At 43.9% G+C, this 21,438-nt stretch overlaps 1 protein-coding gene, 1 long non-coding RNA gene and 1 other non-coding gene across 10 annotated transcripts in view; 1 reads left to right on the top strand and 2 right to left on the bottom strand.

Moving 5' to 3' along the window:
* LOC114690831 overlaps positions 1 to 19,751 on the bottom strand; it is a 37,673-nt gene extending 17,922 nt beyond the window's left edge. Inside the window, exons 1-2 of the long non-coding RNA XR_003734135.2 lie at positions 19,665 to 19,751; positions 7,689 to 8,193 (exon numbers count right to left, since the gene is read on the bottom strand). This is a non-coding gene — a long non-coding RNA (uncharacterized LOC114690831). The remainder of the gene's footprint in view (positions 1 to 7,688; positions 8,194 to 19,664) is intronic.
* On the bottom strand, positions 1,159 to 1,260 carry LOC114692097. Its single transcript, XR_003734341.1, has one exon. It is a non-coding gene; the product is annotated as a U6 spliceosomal RNA (small nuclear RNA).
* Positions 19,752 to 19,767: 16 nt separating the features above from the next.
* The window catches only part of Rnf111 (ring finger protein 111), a 77,813-nt gene continuing 76,142 nt past the window's right edge, over positions 19,768 to 21,438 (top strand). For 3 of the 8 annotated variants that reach the window (XM_037207359.1, XM_037207363.1, XM_037207362.1), the window contains exon 1: positions 19,768 to 20,036. The gene's annotated coding sequence lies outside the window, so the exon portion shown is untranslated. Of the gene's footprint in view, positions 20,037 to 20,155; positions 20,354 to 20,374; positions 20,453 to 21,438 lie in introns of those variants that run through there. The other 5 variants (XM_028865760.2, XM_028865805.2, XM_028865809.2 and 2 more) reach the window with 5 other exon arrangements.

Raw genomic sequence — 21,438 nt, forward strand, 5'->3', positions numbered from 1 at the left:
GTGTTTCATCACAGCAATAGTAACCCTAAGTGTCATTGATGGGATAGATAATTTTCTCGAATCAATTCTTTTTTCTTTTTCTATGTATATATGTGGGGTGGGGTGGGGTGGGGGTGGTCAATTACAGGCTAAAGATCAATGCTCAGGTGTCTTCTTCAGTCTCTCTCCACCTTATTTTTCTGACAGGCTTTCTCACTGAAGTTGGAGCTCACTGATTGGCCAGAATGGCTAGCCAGGGAGCCACAGGGATCCTACCAGTGCTGAGATTACAGATATGCACTGACCACCTTCTCAGGGGGCACTGGGGACCCAAATTCAGATCCTCATGTTTGTATGGCAAGCAGTTTACTGACTGATTCATCTCCTGAATCCTCTGAACAAGTACGTGTTTCACCAGGGCATCCCCGATTCGGCCCCACTGGAGTGCACAGCCTGTCAGGAGCCCGCTGGCCGCCCAGCAGCCCACAGCCCAGGAGCCTGGTGCTCAGGAGCCACTTAGCTTCTCTGGTTTTCCCCTGCTCGCTTTCTGTTTAATGGAAGCAAAGGTCACTTACTTTAAAGCCTCCTTTTTTTTCCAATATAAATATTTAATGCAAAAAATATTTAATGCTATAGTTTTCTCTGAGAACACTGCTTTAATGGCATTCCCAAATTTTTAATAGTTGTGGTTTTATCTTTATTCAGTTAAAAATACTTTTTCTGATCTTCCTTGGCCCAGGTATTTGAAAGTGTTGTTTTTATTAGCTTCCAGGTATTTGTAGGGGAGTTTTCAAATACTTTTCTGTTATCTAATTTAATCCTTTTTCCCCATGATTTCATTTGTTCTTAGATTTATAAGCATTTGCTTTATGGGTCAGAGTATAATATAATCTGGTAAATGTACAATGCTGCCTTGGTGAAAATGTGTTGTTACTGGATATAAGTCAGGTTGATTAGTACTGTCAACTTTTTCTGTTTTGTTTTGTTTTGTTTATTTGTTCTTGTTGTGGATTGTTGTTGTTTTTCAAACAGGTTTTTTCTTTTTAGTCCTGACTGTCTGTCCAGGAACGCGATTTGTAGACCAGGCTGGCTTGGAACTCACAGAGATCTGCATGCTCCTGCCTTCCAAGTGCTGAGATTAAAGGTGTGCGCCACCACCACCGGGCTTGTTTTTTGTTGTTAAATATGGAATGCTTCCTGAACTTTTGTGTCACCCTTTCACAGGGCCATGCTAATCTTCTCCATATTGTTCCAATTTTTTTTTTTCAGAGCTGAGGACCGAACCCAGGGCCTTGCGCTTGCTAGGCAAGCGCTCTACCACTGAGCTAAACCCCCAACCCCTGGATCCAATTTTAACAGACGTGCTGCCAAAGCAAGCACAACTGTATGGGTTCAATTATTTTGTCAATTATTGGTAGCCGAGCTTAAGTCACTAATGGTACTTATTTGTACATTTCTAATTTAAATTTTGTTGTTTTGCTAGGTATGGGGGCACATGCCTTTAATCTCAGCATTTGGGAGGTAGAAAAAGGCAGGCCCATCTGTGAATTCAAGGCCAGCCTGGTCTATATAGAGAGTTTCAGACCAGCCAAGGATACCAGGTGAGATCCTGCCTAAAATAATGATAACAACAGTAATAAAACCTGGCGAAACTGCTCAACAGTTAAGAAGAGCACTGGCTGCTCTTGCCGTGGTCCCGGGTTTGTTTCCTAGCACCTCATGGCAGATCACAATCATCTGTCATTCTAGTTCCATGGGATCTAAAACCCTCTTTTGATCTCCGTGGGCACCAGGTACATATTAAAGATAAATAAATAAATCTAAAAACTAAAGCATAAGCTGAAACTTTGGACTTAAGAATTGAATGACACATAGATAGAAATCTGATTGTTTGTTTCTTTGGGCTTGGAGTTCCCATGAAATAATAGGGTGGAGATATAGAATAGGTAGTTGAACAGATACATCTGGTGTTCAAAGAAAGATGAAGACAAAGATATAAAACTGAGATATCAGCACACGTGTAAAGCTGCATACATAATTCCTTAGGAAAAGTCCATACCGGCAGAACATCTGGGCTAGATAATTGGCACTTGCCATCCCACTGCAGATTACTAAAGAGATTTAAAAATCATGAAACATCTTGTAATTTTGTAGGAATTAGAAGCAAGACATGAGTTAGAACTGGGGCCCAGAGTGAGCCATTTGGAAGCAGGTTTTTCCTGTATTCTGCACAGACCCTGTAGAGATAAATGAGTCACGAAATTGCTTATAGAAGCCTTCCCGGGCTGCAGGAATGAAGGCTAGAATACAAGTAGCACTCCAAGGATGGTGATCCACACCAGGTTTTGTATAAGGGTATAGAGAGCTGTATTCTGAGAGGGAGGGTGTGGACCACAGTCCTCCAGGCCAGGAGGTGATGGGAACCACACACCTCTGTCCGGCACTGTTTACTACCTTGAGCACTTGGCAGATATGACCAGAATCCTTTGAGGAGGAAGTTAGCATCAGGTGATGTCTGTAAAAATCACTTCAAGCTCAACAGCTTGGACTCAGGAAAAGAGACACACAGAGAGGAGAAGTCACGAGTCCGAACCATCAGGAAAAAGAAGTGACAGGACACTCCAGAACCTGGAATTCCCAGACACAGACTTGGAAAAACAAGATGATTACTGTGTTTAGGGAACAAAAAAGGCTGAAAACTTTAGCAAGAAGAAATGAAATATGTTTTTAAAACAACAACACAGCATATTTGCCACACAAAAGATTCTAGAAATCAAGAATTCTTTTTTTTTTTTTTTTTTTTTTTGGTTTTTCGAGACAGGGTTTCTCTGTGTAGCTTTGCGCCTTTCCTGAAACTCACTTGGTAGCCCAGGCTGGCCTCGAACTCACAGAGATCCGCCTGGCTCTGCCTCCCGAGTGCTGGGATTAAAGGCGTGTGCCACCACCGCCCTGCTAATACCAATTTTTTAATGGCATTAGTTGATTAATCCCCAACCAAAGAGAATGAAATGAGTTCCAGAATGAAGCAAAAAGTAATTTAAAAATTAAAATAATGAATGTAGATACCAGGAAGTGATATATATATCCCATAAAGCAGACCCATAAAGCAGAATAAAAGCTGTATTAGACACAAGAAGGCACAGTCAGTTTCATTGAGGTTCTAGGGGAAGAAAGAGAAGAAGGATTGGTTTTAGAAAGATGATGTCTAGTAGCCCATTGACTTAGGAAACTCTACAGAGCCAAAGAAGAATCAATAAAAATAAATACTCAAGTCCACATTAGAATAGAACTTTAGTGAATCAAGATGGGCTCAATGTATCCACAAAAAAAGAAAGAAAGAAAGAAAGAAAGAAAGAAAGAAAGAAAGAAAGAAAGAAAGAAAAGAAAAGAAAAAGAAAAACTGTTTAACGCACTACCATTGAGCTGACCGCTGACCTCAAGGACAGAAGACAACAGGCTTCAAGAAAAATAAAAGATCTAGATTGCCAATAGATAACTACTTAAAGGATGTCCTGTAGGGTGTTCACCATGCAGAGAAGAAAATAATCTTGCAGGAAAAAAAAATCTGGGGTTGAGGATTTAGCTCAGTGGTAGAGCGCTTGCCTAGTAAGCACAAGGTCCTGGGTTCGGTCCTCAGCTCTGGAGAAAAAAAAGAAAGAAAGAAAAAGAAAAAAAAATCAGGTGAGCCACTGAGGTGGCTAAGAGAGTAAGGTCCTTGTTATGCAAGCCTGGCGACCTAAGTTTAATCCCTGGAAACTACGGAACTGTAGAAGGAGAGAACTGACACCCAAGTTGTCCTTTGGTCCACATGCCAAATGTGGCACATGCACCAGCTCCCATTATGCACACAAAAAATACACAATTTTATTTGTGGGGTGTGGTGGCGCATACCTTTAAGCCCAGCACTCAGGAGGCAGAGGCAGGGGGATCTCTGTGAGTTCAAGGCCAGCCTGGGCTACAAAGAGAGTTTCAGGACAGTGGAGTTGTTACACAAAGAAACCCTGTCTTGAAAAACAAACAAACCCCCAAACAATAACAAAAAAGCCGGGCGGTGGCACATGCCTTTAATCCCAGCACTCGGAAGGCAGAGGCAGGCGGATCTCTGTGAGTTCGAGGCCAGCCTGGTCTACAAAGTGAGTTTCAGGGAAGGTGCAAAGCTACACAGGGAAACCCTGTCTCGAAAAAACCAAAAAAATAAACAACAAAACAAACAAACAAACAAAAAACCAAAAAAGGTTCTATCTGTTCATTTGTTTGTTTATTTACTTATTTAGATAGGGCCTCTCTAAATGACCCAGAGCTCACTATGTAGACCAGGCTGGCCTCAAACTCATGCTGATCTGCCTGTCTCTGCCACCCTAGTGTTGATATTAAAGGCAGATACCACCACACCTGACTATAAACATTTTTTAGAATAAAGATAGAAACTAAACAAGGGGGAAATTAGGTGTAGAAAGCAATGGAGCTCAAAGAAATATTTACAGCTGAGCCTGGTGGCCCAGTCTTATCATCTCAGCCACTCAGGAAGCTGAAGCAGGAGGATGGTAAATTCAAAGCTTGCCTAGGCTATAGAGCAAGGTTGAAGCAAGTCTGGCTAATTTAAAGAGTCTCAAGAAGCAGGGGGATGGAGAGGAATACTGTATACGAATAGATCTAAATAATAGATTGTTGATTTTTGTTGTTTGTTTGTTTTTGTTTTGTTGTTGTTTCGAGACAGGGTTTCTCTGTGTAGTTTTGGTGCCTGTCCTGGATCTTGCTCAGTAGACTAGGCTGGCCTCGAACTCACAGAGATCCTTTTGGCTCTGCCTCCGTAGTGCTGGGATTAAAGGCGTGCGCCGCCGCCGCCGCCGCCGCCGCCGCCGCCGCCGCCTCCACCACCACCACCACCACCCGGCCTAGATTATTAATTATGAAATCATATTGATTATGAAAATAGGATTATGCAAAGCAGTATACTCTTGAGAGCTAAAAGGTTTTTTTTAAGATTTATTTATTTATTATGCATATAATGTTTTCTCTGCATGTATGTCTGCAGGCCAGAAGAGGGCACCAGATATCATTACAGATGGTTGTGAGCCACCATGTGGTTGCTGGGAATTGAACTCAGGACCTCTGGAAGAGAAGTCAGTGTTCTTAACCTGAGCCATTTCTCCAGCCCAAGAGCTAAAAGTTATAGAATTATAGCAGATGATAAAACTGAGAATGTTGAGTAATATATGTAGTAAATGCTGGTAAGTCACTTATAGATTTTTGTCCAGGAATCTAAAGATAACAATATCAGGGTTATTATTTTTATGTTTTAGATTTATTTTATTTTACATGTAGGAGTGTTTATACCTGTGTGTGTGTTTATGTATGTACACCACATGCATGCAGTGTCCAAGGATGCCAGAAAAGGGCCTCAGATGTGGGTGTTGGGAATTGAACCTGGGTCTGAACTGCTGAAACCTTCTTTCCAACCCCACATTATCAGGTTTTAACCCCCCCCCCCCACTACCACCACCACCGAGACAGGATTTCTCCCTGTAGCCCTGGCTGTCCTGGAATTTGGAACTTGCTCTGTAGACCAGGCTGGTCTTCAACTCAGAGATCCACCTGCCTCTGCCTCCTGAGTGTTGGGAAAAAAGGTGTTCGCCACCAACCACCCAGCAGCTTTTGATTTTTTAAAAAAAGATTTATTTATTTATTATGTATGTAATGTTCCGCCTGTATGTATGTCTACAGGCCAGAAGAGGGCACCATATCTCATTACAGATGGTTGTGAGCCACCACATGGTTGCTGGGAATTGAACTCAGGACCTCTGGAAGAGCAGTCAGTGCTCTTAACCTCTGAGCCATCTCTCCAGCCCAGGTTTTGATTTTTTAAAAAAGAATTATGATCATTTCTAAGGTACTCACTAAAAACCGAAAACAACCCCTCCCCCCCAAAAAAAAATCAGTGTGAATACGATAGACACTACTTCACCTCCCCACTTATGACTATTATCAAACAGATGAGCCGTGAACTCAGCTGGTTGGGAGGCTGACACAGGACCATGTGAGCCCACATGCTCAAGGCCAGATTGGAAAACAGAGAGCCTGTCTCTAAAAACAAACCAAAACAGTAACAAGTGTTGGTGTGGAAGATACTGTAGCACTCTTAATATTGTTGCTTGGGAATGTAAAATTGTGTGGCTGCCATGAAACACAGTTTGACAATTCTTCACAAAGCTAATCACAGAGTGACCATTTGACCCAGCAAATGCCCCTCCTAGGTATATACACTGAAGGACCTGGAGCAAGGATTCAACAGACCTGTCCATAAATGCTTACAGCAGCATTATTTGTAGTGGACAAAAGATCTCTTAGCAGGTAACTGAGTATGTTAAAATTTTGAACTCTTCTGTATTTCGGGACTTTAAGTATTTTTCTCATCATTTCTTCCTTCGCTTTCTTTCTTTAAGAAACCCCTATTAGAGATATTTCGTCTCTAGGCTGCACCTTTTCTTTCCTGTTGATTTTCTTTCTTTCTTTCTTTCTTTCTTTCTTTCTTTCTTTCTTTCTTTCTTTTCTTTCTTTCTTTTTCTTAACATCTTGAGTTTCTTGTTTTTATCTTTCAGTCCTTGTACTGAATTTTAATCTCTGAAATCATAATTTCAATTCTTAAATGCTTCACCTTGATTTTTTTCCATGACTTTTTGTTCCTCTTCTAAGACTGCAGTGTTGGGCCAAGAGATGACTCAGCTGCTAAGAGCTCTGATTGCTCTTCTGGAGGATCCAGGTTCAATTCCCAGCACCAACCGATGGCTCACAACTGGCTGTAACTCCAGAGGATCCAACACCCCTTTTCTGGCCTCTGTGGACACTGCGCACATGTGATGCACAGACGTACATGCAGGCAAAATACTAATGCGCATACAATTTTTTAAAGCTTCAAAAAATTTTAAAGACTGCTGCATTTTAAATGTCTGAGTATATTAGAGAATTTAAAATATTTTCCTAATATTTGTTGACATACCTCCACCCTCTTAGTCATTCAAAAATATTTACCTGTTTCTCTTTCATGTTACAACCTTCTCATAAAACTGGCATTTCGCCGGGCAGTGGTGGCACATGCCTTTAGTCCCAACACTCAGGAGGCAGAGGCAGGCAGATATCTGTGAGTTTGAGGCCAGCCTGGTCTACAGAGTGAGATCCAGGACAGGCACCAAAACTACACAGAGAAACCCTGTCTCAAAAAAAAAAAAAAAAAAAAAAAAATCAAACAAAAAACAAAACAAACAAAAACTGGCATTTCTTAGTGGTCAATAAATATTTACAAATGTTGTAGTTTAAAAACCACACCTGAAGTCTGCACAAATGGGTGCCACCTGCTGCTAGGCAGGTGGGGCCCCTGACCATTAGAATGTGAAGTATTTGTCACAGCTTGTCACACCAGCTGTTCTGGTTCTCCACCCGTTTCTCTGCTCAACTCCCTGCCCCTTATTTAAAGGCCCAGGTGCCCTATTCTTCACGTGTGGTCAAGAGACAAGTGGAGAGGTCTGGCCTTGCCACAGAAAGACTCACAGTTGCTCTCTTCCACTACCATTCCTGTCTTGTGCTTTGGGCTGTTGTCTTGCTCTTGGCCCGAGTCCCTGTCCTCTCAGATCCAGCAAGGCATACAGCTCCCAGCCCTCTCTGGCAGGAATCTGTGCTGTTCTGTTGCCTCTCCACTGTGCCACAGGACTCACCAGTTCTCTGACTGCCCTTCCAGACATTGGAGAGGACTGGATGGCTAATGGCCTGGTCCCATTTTCTTGTGTTAGGTTGGTACCTTTTTAATTCCTTCGTCAGGGTGACGTTGGGTATGATAAACACATGTGGACAGTCTTCTGTCTTTTACTGAAAGGAGAGATTAAGTTAAAGAATATTTGCTGCATGATGATGTACATTTTTTAAATGTTCACAGGGGAAACCATACCATGCATGTGAAGGAAGTCAGAGGACAACGTTTAGGAATTGGTTCTTGCCTTCCACCATGTGGGTTCAGGGGCTTGAATTCAGGTCATCAGTTTGGGAGTTGAACACCTGTGAGTCATCTCACAGGCCCTGAGGTGCACATTTTTGAGAAAATCAATACCTCACATTCTTCAAAATGAACTGGTTGTTAGGATGCTTCCGGAATGCTGCTTCAGTAGATGGCACCATTTCCCAGTTCAACACTCTCCCACATTGGAGACCATAAGCTGTACTAACCTGTATAATTGAAATGAATAGGTTTCAGAGTTTGACATTATCAACATTAATCAATTGACTAAACCTTAACTAAGATCTCAAATCAATTAAAATCTCTAAATCATTTCAAGTTTCTGAAGCATTAGCATAATGGTGACTTGTGCTCTGTGGGCTGGCGGTTCACTGACAGAACACTCCCCAAGCCTGCATTAAGATCCTGGGGCGCCTGTGTTGGATCTCCAGCCCCTCAAAACATATTACCAGCAGCACTCAGTGCTGGAGGCATTCAGATCCAAGCGGTTAAGTAGTTTTTGTTGTTGGGGGTTTTGAGACAGGGTTTCTCTATGTAATAGTCCTGGCTGTCCTGGAACTCACTCTGTAGACCAGACTGGCCTCGAACTCACAGAGATTTGCCTGCCTCTACCTCCAGAGTGCTGGGATTAAAAGCATGCACCACCTCTGCACTGCTGTTAAGTAGTTCTTAAATCCCTTTTGAGGGGTCTTGGGGAGCTGACTCAATGGTTCAGAGTGTATACTAGTCTTGCAGCGAATCTGAATGCAGTATCCAGCACCCATGTGGGGTGGTTCATAACCACCTGTTATTCCAGCTCTGGGGACATTTGATGCCTCTGGCTTCCATGAGCACTGCACACACAGAAATCCTTTTTGAAAAAATCCCCTTTTAGTACATGGACATTACATTTCACTCATCTTTCTCCTTTGTCCTATCGTCCCAAGTCAGTCAAGATGTACTTTATATAATTAAATCAATACTAAGGCTGTAACTTTTAATGTTTTTGGAAAACTTTACCTTATCTATGAATAATAACAAGAAAATGCATAGAGGCATCTTTACTTCTTGTTCTGAATTTTAAAAAAATTAACCAGTATGTAAATCACCTGTGAAATTATAATCATCACAGGGAACATATAAACCTGACTAGTAAACATGAACTGTTAGAACTCCGAGGGCCTTATTTTTCAGTAATCAGAAACTTTCTTCTAGCGAGCAGAGGTGAACACTTCAGAAATTATGGATTTCCGAAACAGCATTGCAGAGCATGGAAAAGCACATAAAGCAGCCTAAAGTCAAAGGTCAGAGGGAAGCCCAGGTTGCCTTTGACTGACTGTAGGTAAGGCACAGGGGTGGACAGACTAAACCACCTCTGAAAATGGTGTTCAGTCAGCTAAGGCTCTTCAGTCAATTCTAGGCAGTTACCAGTCATGGGGTGCTGGCTATCTCTTTTATCTTTCCACAGCTTTCCTTAAAAATACTTTCCTGGAACCAGCTGGCCTCATTTGTGCATAGAACTTGTCTTAAAAACCAGAAATGTCTGAGGCGGCATGGACTTTCAAGTGTTTGTCTTCAAAGTTCCAGCCAGGCTTTTTGTCTGAAGCATGAGTGGGATGGGTGGGTGAGACAGGGTCTCTCTGTGCAGTCCAGGCTGGCCTTGATCAGGATCTTCCTGCTCCTATATCTTGACTGCTGGGGTCACAAATGTGTGTCACCATGTGCAACTAAAATTTCACGTATTCTGTATCACTTCATTAGATCAGTTTGTGACGTTAGTTTTTCAGATGCCAAGCCACACAGTATTAGTTACTAATGATTCAAAATATCTTGAAGGCCATACATAGTCAATGCAACTAGAGAAACCTAAACTATAGTAAGTATTCTTTTTTAAAAAAATATTTATTTATTTATTATGCGTACAGTATTCTGCCTGCATCCCTGTAGGCTGGAAGAGGGCACCATTAAAGATAGTTGTGAGCCATCATGTGGTTGCTGGGAATTGAACTCAGAACCTCTGGAAGAACAGCCAGTGCTCTTAACCTCTGAGCCATCTCTCCAGCCCTATAGTAAATATTCTTGAAAATTCTGTTTTGAACCGACTGTGGTGACACATATCTTTAACCCCTGTACTTGGGAGGCAGAAGCAGGCGAATTTTCTGAGTGTTCGAAGCCAGCTTGGTCTACAGACTAAGTTCTGGGACAGCCAGAGCTAGTAGACCCTGTCTCGAAAAACAAAACAAAACTTTTCTTTTGAGGTTATCATTACATCAAGTAGCTTCTTAATACAGTTTACTAGTAGAAAATGAAAGCTGTGTCTATTGACTACCTTTGCCTCTGTCCCTTTGTAGTTACAATGAAGACCATGTAGTTCTACATGACGTACATAGTCTCTGCAATTAAGTAACCTAAAGAAAATCTCATTTCTATATAAACAAACTTTTAGGGCCCAGGTAGAGAGCTCAGTCAGTAAAGTACTTGCCATGCAAATATGAGGTCCTGAGTTCAATCCCCCAGCATCCATGTAAAAAGCCTGTGGTGTGGTGGCTTTGCTGTGATCCCAGTAGAGGGAAGACAGAGACAAGGAGATCCCAAGACTCACTCACCAGCCAGCCTAGCCTAACTGGTGAAGCCCAGGATCAATGAGAGACCCGGTTCATAAAAACAAGGATGGCTCCTCCAAGGTTGAGCTCTGGCCTTCATGAGCACCTACATACACATGCACCCACACACATGCGTATGTGTAGTGGGCAGCCATTCCAGCTTTGACCTGGAAGTTCCAACTCCCATTGAGGCTTCGGTAATGGTCATGCCTACAAGACAGGGCCGAGAGAGGACCCTGAAGACCCAAGATCCGGATGTGTGGGCTCTCTTGGTTCCTAGACCCTGGACGCTGGAGGTAGACCGAGCAGAGTTCTCCAGAGAACACCACCGGACTGCACTACACCTTTCCCAGACTCTGTAAACTATCCCTTTACTTGTAAGTTACCCCACAAAATAAACCTCCCTTTTAACTACGTGGAGTGGCCTTAATAATTTCACCAATACATATGTATCCACATGCATATGTACACACAGAGGAACTGGACCACATTAGCTAAACTTGCAGTTATGGGGTCTATAATGTTCTCAGCTTCAATTTCCCATAAGGAATTTGTTGTGACTCATTGAGTGTTCTCAGAAGTCCTTTTGAGATCCTTCCCATCCTGTCCAAAGACGTCACGGGGAGAGTAGCTCTGCAAATACTCTTGACAATCTCCCAAGATCTTCCCAGAGCATTGCCTTGAGTCACTAAGTTTTGCGTCACCCTCTTCATTACAAATTTGACCATGTCTTTGGTTAATCTTGGTTGTAAAGTTTTTTCAGTTGTGAAGTATGTAGTGGACAGTGGATACCCCTGTCTATCTATCTATTTATCTATCTATCTATCTATCTATCTATCTATCTATCTATCTATCTATATCTGGTTTTTGATCATTTGTAGAAACTATTCTTTCCTTTATTTCAAGTGACTCAGTATTTCCATGTTTATTTTTGTTTTTACATTGAAATTTGGTAATTATTTGTATGTGTATGGGTGTTTTGCCGCATGTATGTCTATGTACCATGTGTGTGCCTGCTGCCCACAGAGGCCAGAGAGCATCAGATCCTATGGAACTGGAGTTACAGATGGTTGTGAGCTACCATGTTGGTGCTGGGAATTGAACCCAGGTCCACTGGAGAACAGCAAGTACTCTTAAACACTGAGCCATCTCTCTAGCTCCATGTGTTTTGTTTGTTTTTTCTTTCTTCTTTCCTTCCCTCCCTCCCTCCCTCTTTCCTTCCTTCCTTCCTTCCTTCCTTTCTTTTATTTAGTTTCTTGGGACAGGGTTTCTCTGTGTTAACAGTCCTAGCTGTCCTGGACCTCGCTCTATAGCCCAGGCTGACCTCAAACTCACAGAGATCTGCCTGTCTCTGCCTCCTGGATGTTGGGATTAAAGACGTGCACCACCATCACCCGTCTTAGCTCCATATTTTTATTAATAATTTTTTGTTTTGTTTTGTTTTTCGAGACAGGGTTTCTCTGTGTAGTTTGGGTGTGGGTCCTGGATCTCGCTCTATAGACCAGGCTGGCCTTGAACTCAGAGAGATCTGCCTGGCTCTGCCTCCCAAGTGCTGGGGTTAAAGGCGTGCGCCACCACTGCCCAGCTTTATTAATAATTTTTAATTATGATTTTTACAGTTATTCTGGGGAGACATTCACATGTGGAGGTCAGAGAACAACCCTCAGAGAGCAGTACCCCCCTCCATGTGGGCTCCAGGGATGAAACTCTCATTACCAGGCTCAGTGGCAAACCCTGAGCCTACACACACACACTGAGCCATCTCACCCGCCCCAGTATTTCTATGTTTAGACAAAGCTCCTGAAACTCCTTCCTGAAATTAGACACAGAATTAGATACTTCTGGCCCATGAACTCAGGCTAATGTGTTAAGCTTTATTTTGCTGCAGTTTCAAGAATGCGGATTAAGGGGGCTGGAGAGATGGCTCAGTGGTTAAGAGCACTGGCTGCTCTTCCAGAGGACCCTGGTTCAATTTCTAGCACCCACATGGCAGCTCACAACTGCCTATAACTCTAGTTCCTGGGGATCTGAACTCTGCAGACACAGCACACACATGCTGCATAGACATACAAGCAGGCCAAACACCCATGCACATATAAATAAATAAATAAATAAATAAATAAATAAATAAATAGATAGATAGATAGATAGATAGATAGATAAATAAATAAATAAATAAATAAAGCATAAAGCAATTGGATTTGGCCCAGAGTGTATAGGGATGGTCCTGACCCTTCCACAGGTGATAACTTCAATTAATTGTCAGAGATTCCAAATGATTTGGTCAAAATTAGTGGTAAAACTGACACTATAATCCAAAGCTCATTTCTCATTACAGTTCAATAAATACTTACTGAGTGCTGTCTTTCTGCCAAAGAAAGACATTTTCTTTGCATTTAGTGTTTTGGAAGGTATGCAAGTGTATATATAAAAAGTATAATGAGGGGGCTGGAGAGATGGCTCAGAGGTTAAGAGCACCGACTGCTCTCCAAGAGGTCCTGAGTTCAATTCCCAGCACCCCCATGGTGGCTCACAACCATCTGTAATGAGATCTGGCAACCTCTTCTATGTACATAATAAATAAATAAATAAATCTTAAAAAAAAGTATAATGAGTACAGTATGGACGTAGAGGGACGAGACTACAAGGGAAGGAAGGAATGGTTGCGGCTGGGTATTCAGAGAGGTGAGGGGGCGCTTCAGGGAGGAGGGCTTGGCAGATGACAGAGGCAGATGACACACGGTGGGAGAGTGGAGGAGAGGGAAGGGTACTTCCAGACCAAGAAACAGTGGGTGCAAAGGTACGGTGAGGGGACATAAAGGTGCACATCCAGCAGGGCTGGAGTCAGGGAAGGGCACAGCTCGAGTCCTCTTGGTTTGTTGAAGGAAAGACCCAGTTGAAAAAGAGAGGCAAAACCCCCCCCCCCAGGGGAAGAGTTTCCATGGAGGCAAATGGTTAATGGTCCCAGGAATCAGCCTTGGGTAGGAGAAGGGATGCTCCTTCCACTCCAACAGGCAAGCTCGCGAGACTGCACAAACAGAAGGTTGTTAATTTCAAGGAGCAAACCCAAGGCTGGTCCTGGAATGCTGCCATGTAGATTTTGTTTGCTTGTTTCGTCTTGAAAGAGTTACAAGTTTAAGAAGAGCACTGAAATCTGAACCGGATGGAGGCAGGATGGTGAGATCCGACATGAAAAGACACCGGTGAGTCTAGACAAGACCTGGAGGTGATGAAGGGTTATTAAAGGATTTTAGTCAGTTTATTGTCTCAGTTTTTGCTATACCCCGACAGTTATTTAGTGTAGAACGGATGGTAGGATGGGAGTTAAAGGAACACCCAGAAAACCAGAGGGCAGCTATTGGAGTTCAGATGTGAGCTCTTGCCTACCTTATCATCCCCTTTACTGCTGCAGATACAGGCTGCAGCGCCTGACCTCCCAGTCTCAACCCTTTTCTGATATGGGCCTCCTGCTGTGGGTTGCCAGCATCATCCGGGCCACTGGCCACTATGTCAGAGGCTATTCTGATGTGTGGGGTTTTTGTTTGTTTTGTTTTTTGAAACAGGGTTTCCTCTATGTAGCTCTGGATATCCTGGAACTCACTCTGTAGACCAGGTTGGTCTGCCTCTCAAGTGCTAGGATTAAAGGCATGCGGCACCATCCTCTGGCTATTCGGATGGAATTTTGTTTGTTTTTGTTTTTGTTTTTTGAGAAAGGGTTTATCTATATAACAGCCATGGCTGTCTGGGAACTCACTTTGTAGACCAGGCTGGCCTGAACTCAGAGATCCACCTGCCTCTGCCTCTGAGTGCTGGGATTGAAGGGTGTGCAACACCGCCCGGTTTACTCTGATGTTTTTAATCTCTGTGTTCTAATCACTAGCCCCCCCCCCCCAGCCACTTCCAAACTTTCTGCCTTGGCAAATGGCACTACCTTGTGTTTCATAGAGAAATCAAGGTCATTCAATGGGCAGGCTTTATTTACCCCCATAAGCAAACAAACAATTTCATTTATCCCATCACTTCTTCTCATCTATTTCAGCAGAATGACTAATGTTATGCCATCTGAGCGCCCGCTATTCTCCAGGGATTATTGGGGCCACTTTAATTTACCTCTTTTTTTCCTGCCTCTCTCCTTCAACATACCAAAAGGATTTAAATTCTTACTTTTTTTTTTTACTCTCTATCCTGCTAAATTTGTCTCTTTTACATTCACTATTAATTTAATGAAACAGTACCAATTCTGGTGTAACTAGTGTTCAATACTTTGTGCACTAGGAATTCTCAGCTGAGATGCTGACATCTTAGTCCAGATGACTCTTTGCTGTGGATAGTACCCTGTCCACTGTTCGGTGCTTAGCACCTCTTACTAGATATCAGTAGCTCTTCCCCAGTTGTGACAACCAAAACCATCACCCAATTTTGTCAAGTAATACCTAAGTGTCAAAACCACTTGGACCAAGAAGCTCCATTCTAAAATCAAGATAATTTATGGAACTGGTCGTGTTTACAGATCTCTTTATTGTCGAACCAACAGGCATTTCATGAATCCCAGATGACACTTGATTGTTCGAATTCCTTTTGACTTTACTGCCTGCAGATCTTGAGCTCCCACCCCACAAACACAGTCATCTCCTTCTGGAATTTCTTTTCATTCCTCAGCTCTTTAAATAACAGACATTCCAGCATTCCAGGTGACCGTTTCCTCTAACTTCTTCTCTGGTCAACCTCACCAAAGTTATTGCTTCAACGGTCAGATACAGATGCTAACGAACCCAAAGCTCCAGCATTAGCTCAGCGGTCTCCTGAATTTCAGACCTATACACCCATCGACCAAATGGAATCAACCCTTTGGGTAAATGTTAGACACTTCCAAACCCTACTGGACCAGAACAGACAAGTCCTGTCTCTAACTTAAAGTCCTCAACCCAAGAAGCTGAGTTTTGTAAACATATCTTTCTTGCATGGCATGAGCATTCAATCACTGTAAACTCAGAAGAATCAGAGACTTCTTTATTCTTACATACCATTGGCCACCATCTTTCTTCTCATTCTTATTTATTTATTTTTTAGGTTGCAGATCCTATTTATATCATTATTCATAAAAATACAAACTTTTGTCAGAGAATTCACCTTTTGTAAAATAGTGTGAATGATGCAATAAAAACACTCTACTTTAAGGCTGCAGACTTGGACTTTTGTATGATTACTCAATTAATTTTTTCCCAGCCTGGTCACTGTTTCCCCTTCCTCTGTTCTCTCCTTCCAGTCTATCCTCCTAACCCATCCACTCCCTCTCCCTTCCCTTCAGAAAAGTGCAGGCCTCACACGTATATGAGTCAGCCACAGCATATCAAGTTGCAGCAAGACTAGGCACCTCCTCTCCTATTAAGGCTGAACTAGGCAACCCAATAGGAGGAAAGGGTCCCAAGAGCAGGCAACAGAGTCAGAGACAGCCCCTGCTCCCTCTGCCAGGAGTCCTACAGGAAGACCAAGCCATACAACTGCAACATGTGTGCAAAGGGCCCAGGTCAGTCCCATGCAAGTTCTCTGGTTGGCAGTTCAGTCTTCGTGAGCCCCCGTGAGCCCCCGTGAGCCCCCATGAGCCCCCATGAGCCCTCATGAGCCCAGGTCAGTTGACTCTGTGTGTTTTCGCATGGTGTCCTTGGTCCCTCTGGCTCTCATAATCCTTCCTCCCCCAGTTCCACAGTATTTCCTGAGATCTGCCTATGTTTGGCTGTGTGTCTCTGCATTTGTTTCCATCAGTTGCTGGGTGAAGCCTCTCTAATGACAATTGGGCTAGGCAATGATCTCAGGTCCCTAGATCCAGCCTGGCCTCCAGTCAAAGACCTGGAGGTGTGGGCAGGGGTAGAGCCGAGAGGGGATCCTCATTCTCACGTCTACCATCCTCATCCTTAGCACTACTCTTGCCCTCTTCCCAGCCCACCCTCCACTCTGCACATGGAATGTTCTCTCTAGTACTCAATCCTGATGAGCAGTGCTCAGATTGTACTTTTTATTAATTTTCCTTAATGCCTTTCCATCATTTTAAGTAAAAACTATTTTAAACACATTAGTTAAAAAAAAAAGTTCAAATGTCCTCAATCCACTTCTCTCCGTTCTTCCCCCTCACCTTTCAGTTACTCCCCAGCAAGTCAGTAGATCCTGGGAGGAAGCTGGCTTGGTGCGTTCCAGGCACAGAATTCTCTGTCTTAGTGCACGTGACTCTCTCTGCCCAGAGCTCTCTATTTGCTTCACTTAGCTATCCTTTCTCATGTTGTCAAACGTGGTTTAGACCTTACTTCCTCCAGGTTTCTCTGTCATGTCCTCTCTTCTTGTTTTCACAGCACTGTCGTGCTCTCTAAGCACTTCCACATTACGTATCAATCATGGCCTTCCTTCCTGGATCCCATGAAAATGCTGCAAGTAGGGGAGCGGTGATGTATTTAGTACCTGCAGTACCTGGCAATGCTGGGTCCATGTCCATTAAACAAACGTCAGAGATACTAGAAGTTTAGACATGTGAGAAAGATGCAGAGGGGAAGGATGGGTTGGAAATGTGTCAGAGGCAGAACTGGAAGGATCTGTCATTCACTCAATTAGAAGTAGGAATAATAAGGAAGACAGATAGCAGCCAAAAATGAACTTCAGGTTTCTATTTGGTGCTATTGACAGACAGGAGAGGATGAGATAGTTGGAGAGCAGATACAATAAATATGTATATTCACTCATTTGGGATACGATGTCTATGAGATGCCTGTGTCCAAAAAATATAATTGTGAGACAAAATTTACCTTTTGAGTTACTGGAAGTGATAGTAAAGGGGTTTGTTTGTTTTTTAAAGCAGGTGAATAAAATTTAATAGTGTATTTTCTTTTCCTTTTTTTTTTTTTTTTTTTTTTCATTTTTTCCTGAGACAGGGCTTCTTAGTGTAGTAGAACTCACTCCATACATCAGGCTGGCCTCAAAATCAGAGATCTACCTGCCTGTGCCTCCAAGTCCTGGAATTAAAGGTGTACACCACCACCACCTGGCTAATAGTGTATTTTCTTTAACCCAATATCTTAGGGTTTCTTTTGTTGTGAAGAGGCACCATGACCACAATAACTCTTATAAAGGAAAAACATTTAATTTGGGTGGTTTACATTTTCAGAGGTTTAGTCCATTATCATCTTGGTGTGACATGGTAGTGTTCAGGTAGACATGGTGCTAGAGAGGTAGCTGAAAGTCCCATAACCTTGACTTGAAGGCAACAGGAAGTGGTCTGTCTTACTAGGCGTGGCTTGAGCATATATGAGACCTCAAAGCCCGCCTCCACAGTGACACACTTCCTCCAACAAGATCACACCTCCCATTAGTGCCACTCCCTTTGGGGGGGGGCATTTTCTTTCAAACCACCACACCTAGAGTTTCTCCATTGTGATAACACATTAGGCCCAGCCTGAAGGATGTGGTTCAGTGGTAGCATGCATGAGGCCCTCAGTTTGATCCCAAGCATCACAAAAAGAAAACAAACAAACAAAGCAACAGTTTTGGTACAGAGAATTTTTGAAGGCTGTCCTGTGCAGATAGGTAGTATTGGCTGTGCCCCTCCTTTCTGTTTAATAGATGGCCACCCCCTTTGTGTTAGGATGCAAAGTATCTCCAGATGTTATTGGCAAGTGGGAAGGAATCATCCCATCTGCATCTTGGCATGTGTGTATTTCTGTGATGGATAGCCAGAATTCCCTGGCTATTTAATAGTATGTTGGACTTGATTTCAGAATCAATTCACCTGAGTATTGAGCAGTTCTGATTTTTATTCAACATCATGTATGATTTGGGAATCATTTGCTGTGAAAAACACCACAGACCATCTCGGTATTCATTAATTTAGGCCAACGAAGTAAAAACTTTAACATACAATCACTAATAAAAAGTATTGGGCTTTTCACATTTTTAAACTGTAGTACTGAAAGTTGATGTAGCTAATACAAACTCAAAGTGCTTTATTTTAAGTGTCCAAGAGCTGTGGCAAGTATCTGTATCCTATTAAAGAATACAGGTCAAAAGCTTTAGGAAATAAAATAGAGGCTTGAGACATCATGAGTCAACAAGTCATGGGCTCAGTCATGCAGGTGGTACTCTACTTTCAGAGAGAAGCAATTAGGGGGACTGAGGAAATCCAGATCCAATGCTCTTTCATTTTCCCTCGTTTGTAATTTAAAAACATCTTCTTCACTGAATATGGAAAACACGAGTGAATAAAATTATTGGTGAGCCAGTGTATAAGGAGGGAATTAATGCTGAACACTTAATTGTTAATATATGGAACTTTATATAAATCGTCATATTTGACCTCACAAGATTGTTTTTAAAGCATTATGAGGTTATCCTGGCTTATGAAAAAAGAAACCGAGTTTTTCTTTTTTTTTTTCTTGGTATTTTTTGAGACAGGGTTTCTCTGTGTAGTTTTGGTGCCTGTCCTGGAATCTCGCTCTGTAGACCAGGCTGGCCTCAAACTCACAGAGATCCGCCTGCCTCTGCCTCCCGAGTGCTGGGATTAAAGGCGTGCGCCACCACCGCTTGGCAGAAACTGAGATTTATAAAGGTGTTAATAAATCAGCTTTCTGACAGGAAGTCTGTCTGATTGACTGCAGACCCACACTGTCTTTACATCTTGTCCTCCTAGGGCACACAGTGAAACATTTCAATCCTTTTGTTTTGTGAGGTCATTAGGAAGGCTTCTGAGATTATATAGCCAGAGCTCCCTGGCTAGCTAAATACCACGCTTGAACTGATTCTGGAAACAATTCCCTTGAACAGCGAGATGCGATCTCTGGTTTGGGTATCATTTGCTGGGAAAGACCCCCACGTTTTTGCTTTAAGAGCACTGCAAGTGCAGTCAGTAAGCCCGGCAGTTGTAATTTTTAGTAGAGAAAAAGTAAGCAGGGTGGAGGCAGAATTGAGTCCGAAATCACCGGAGGAAACGAACCCAACGAGCTTGTTTTTTAAGGTCGCTCAACAGGGCCAACAGTCCGTGAAAGCCAGCGCAAAGGGGAAAGGCTGGGACGCAGGGGGGCGGACCCGGTAGCCGCAGGTCCGCGCAGGCGCAGACCTACCGACGTGAGAGGGCGTGAAGGTCCGGCGCGCTTGCTTTCCGAACTGTCGTAAAAGGCCCCCGGTGTCGCGCTCGCGCAGTCGGGGAGGGCCGGGCCAGGCTGCGGCGGCGGCGATGGTGGCGGGGTGCCGGGACTGCGCGGCGTAGACACGCCGGCCGTTCAGGGTCGCCAGCGCGCGTGGGCCGCGATCGGGCGTTCCGAGCCGGGTTGGGTCGAGCCGGGCTGAGTCGCACGCTCGGCCGCGGCGTTGACAGACGCCCTCCTCAGGAGAGCCACCCGGCCCGCCTCAGCCTCGCCTCGCCTGGTCGGGTGCTATTTGCCGGCCCGCGCCAGCGAGCCCCGGACCTGGCCGCACGGGGGCTGCGGACTCGGGTGAGGGCGCCGGCGGAAGGGGGGTGCGGGGGAGGGGAGCGGCGCGGCGGCGGCGCTTGCGCGCGGCGGGGGAGGGGCCGAGCTGTGGGGAGAAAGAGGAAGGGCCGCGGCCGGCGGCTGGGGTCGGCGGCAGGGGGATGACCGCGGGTCCCGGGCGGCGCGGAGCGGCTCATTGTGTCCCGGCGAGAGTCCGTCCGCGGACACACCCACAGCCTCCCGCGAGGGAGTGGGTGAGGGGATCGCGCCCTGTCGCCGCTGCTCGCCGGCAGGACGGGGGCTGAAGGCCGAGGCGTGGGGGTGACAATGGAGTGAAGAAGGTAACCGGGGCCGAAGCCGGGAGCCGCCCGGGGCGGGCGAGCACCCCGCAGTCCGTGGAGCAGGAGACAGACCCGTCTGATAGTGTGTGGAGTTGGCTGGTTAGTCATTAAAAAAAGATGTTTTCTTTATCCTGCCTAGATAATTGATCGGAGTCAGCAGTGGTGCGGTGGATGCATCGGTTTTTGTACTGAGAAGTAGAGGTTTGTCACCACACTTCCTAGATTATAGGGCTTTATAGACAATGTCTTAAAGCTAATGTGAGTTTTAGCATCAAAAAACAAAACAAAACAAAAAAACCCCAAAACAAAAACAAACCCCCCAAAACCCAGGAGGTTATAGCGCCTTCATTTAATTTGCTCTTGTCTGTAGTGTGGGGTGACTCCATTGTATTGTTGAGAGCTTTCCTCCTCCTTGATTTATGTACAGAGTGAGTTTAGAACTCCTGAGGAGTGTCGAGCCCGCTGACAGAGACTTCATTGTAAGAGTTCTGATAGCTCTTGAACCAAACTTCGTTCCATTTGGCAGTTTAATCTAATTTCCTTGTTTTTGGTACCTCTTTAATCAAAAAGAACAGAATGGGGGGAAGAAATGGACCGATGTTCCATCTCCTTGCCTATTTGTGTTTGGAAAAGCTATCATGTGATTTTGAGTTTACGTAGACATTCTTCCCGTAATTCTGATTTTACTTAGCTTTATTAGGATAGGGATGTACATAAAAAAAAAAAAAAGATTCCAATGGGTGTATGTCAGTGTGTGCCTCTGCGTGTGAGTGCAGGTGCCTGTGGAGGCCAGAATGACCTAGTATTCTGGAGCTGGAGTTAAGGGAGGTTTTGCACTGCCCTGTGGAGGTGCTGGGACCCCCATGTTGGGTCCTCTGCAAGAATAGTAAGTGCTCTTGACTCCAAACCATTTCTGTCTATCAACTCGGGATCTATAATTTGATAGTTTGTTACTATGTGGTTTTGTTTTTGCTCGTTCTTTTAGTAAAAATGTTTATTTAGAAACTAGTAACTGTAGTATTTTGTTACATTGTGGCACAGGTCACAGGAAGCTCTTCTACTCTAAAGAGAAACAAATTATTTAG

The sequence above is a fragment of the Peromyscus leucopus genome, chromosome 7 (genome assembly GCF_004664715.2).
Source record: "Peromyscus leucopus breed LL Stock chromosome 7, UCI_PerLeu_2.1, whole genome shotgun sequence".
NCBI lineage: Eukaryota > Metazoa > Chordata > Mammalia > Rodentia > Cricetidae > Peromyscus > Peromyscus leucopus.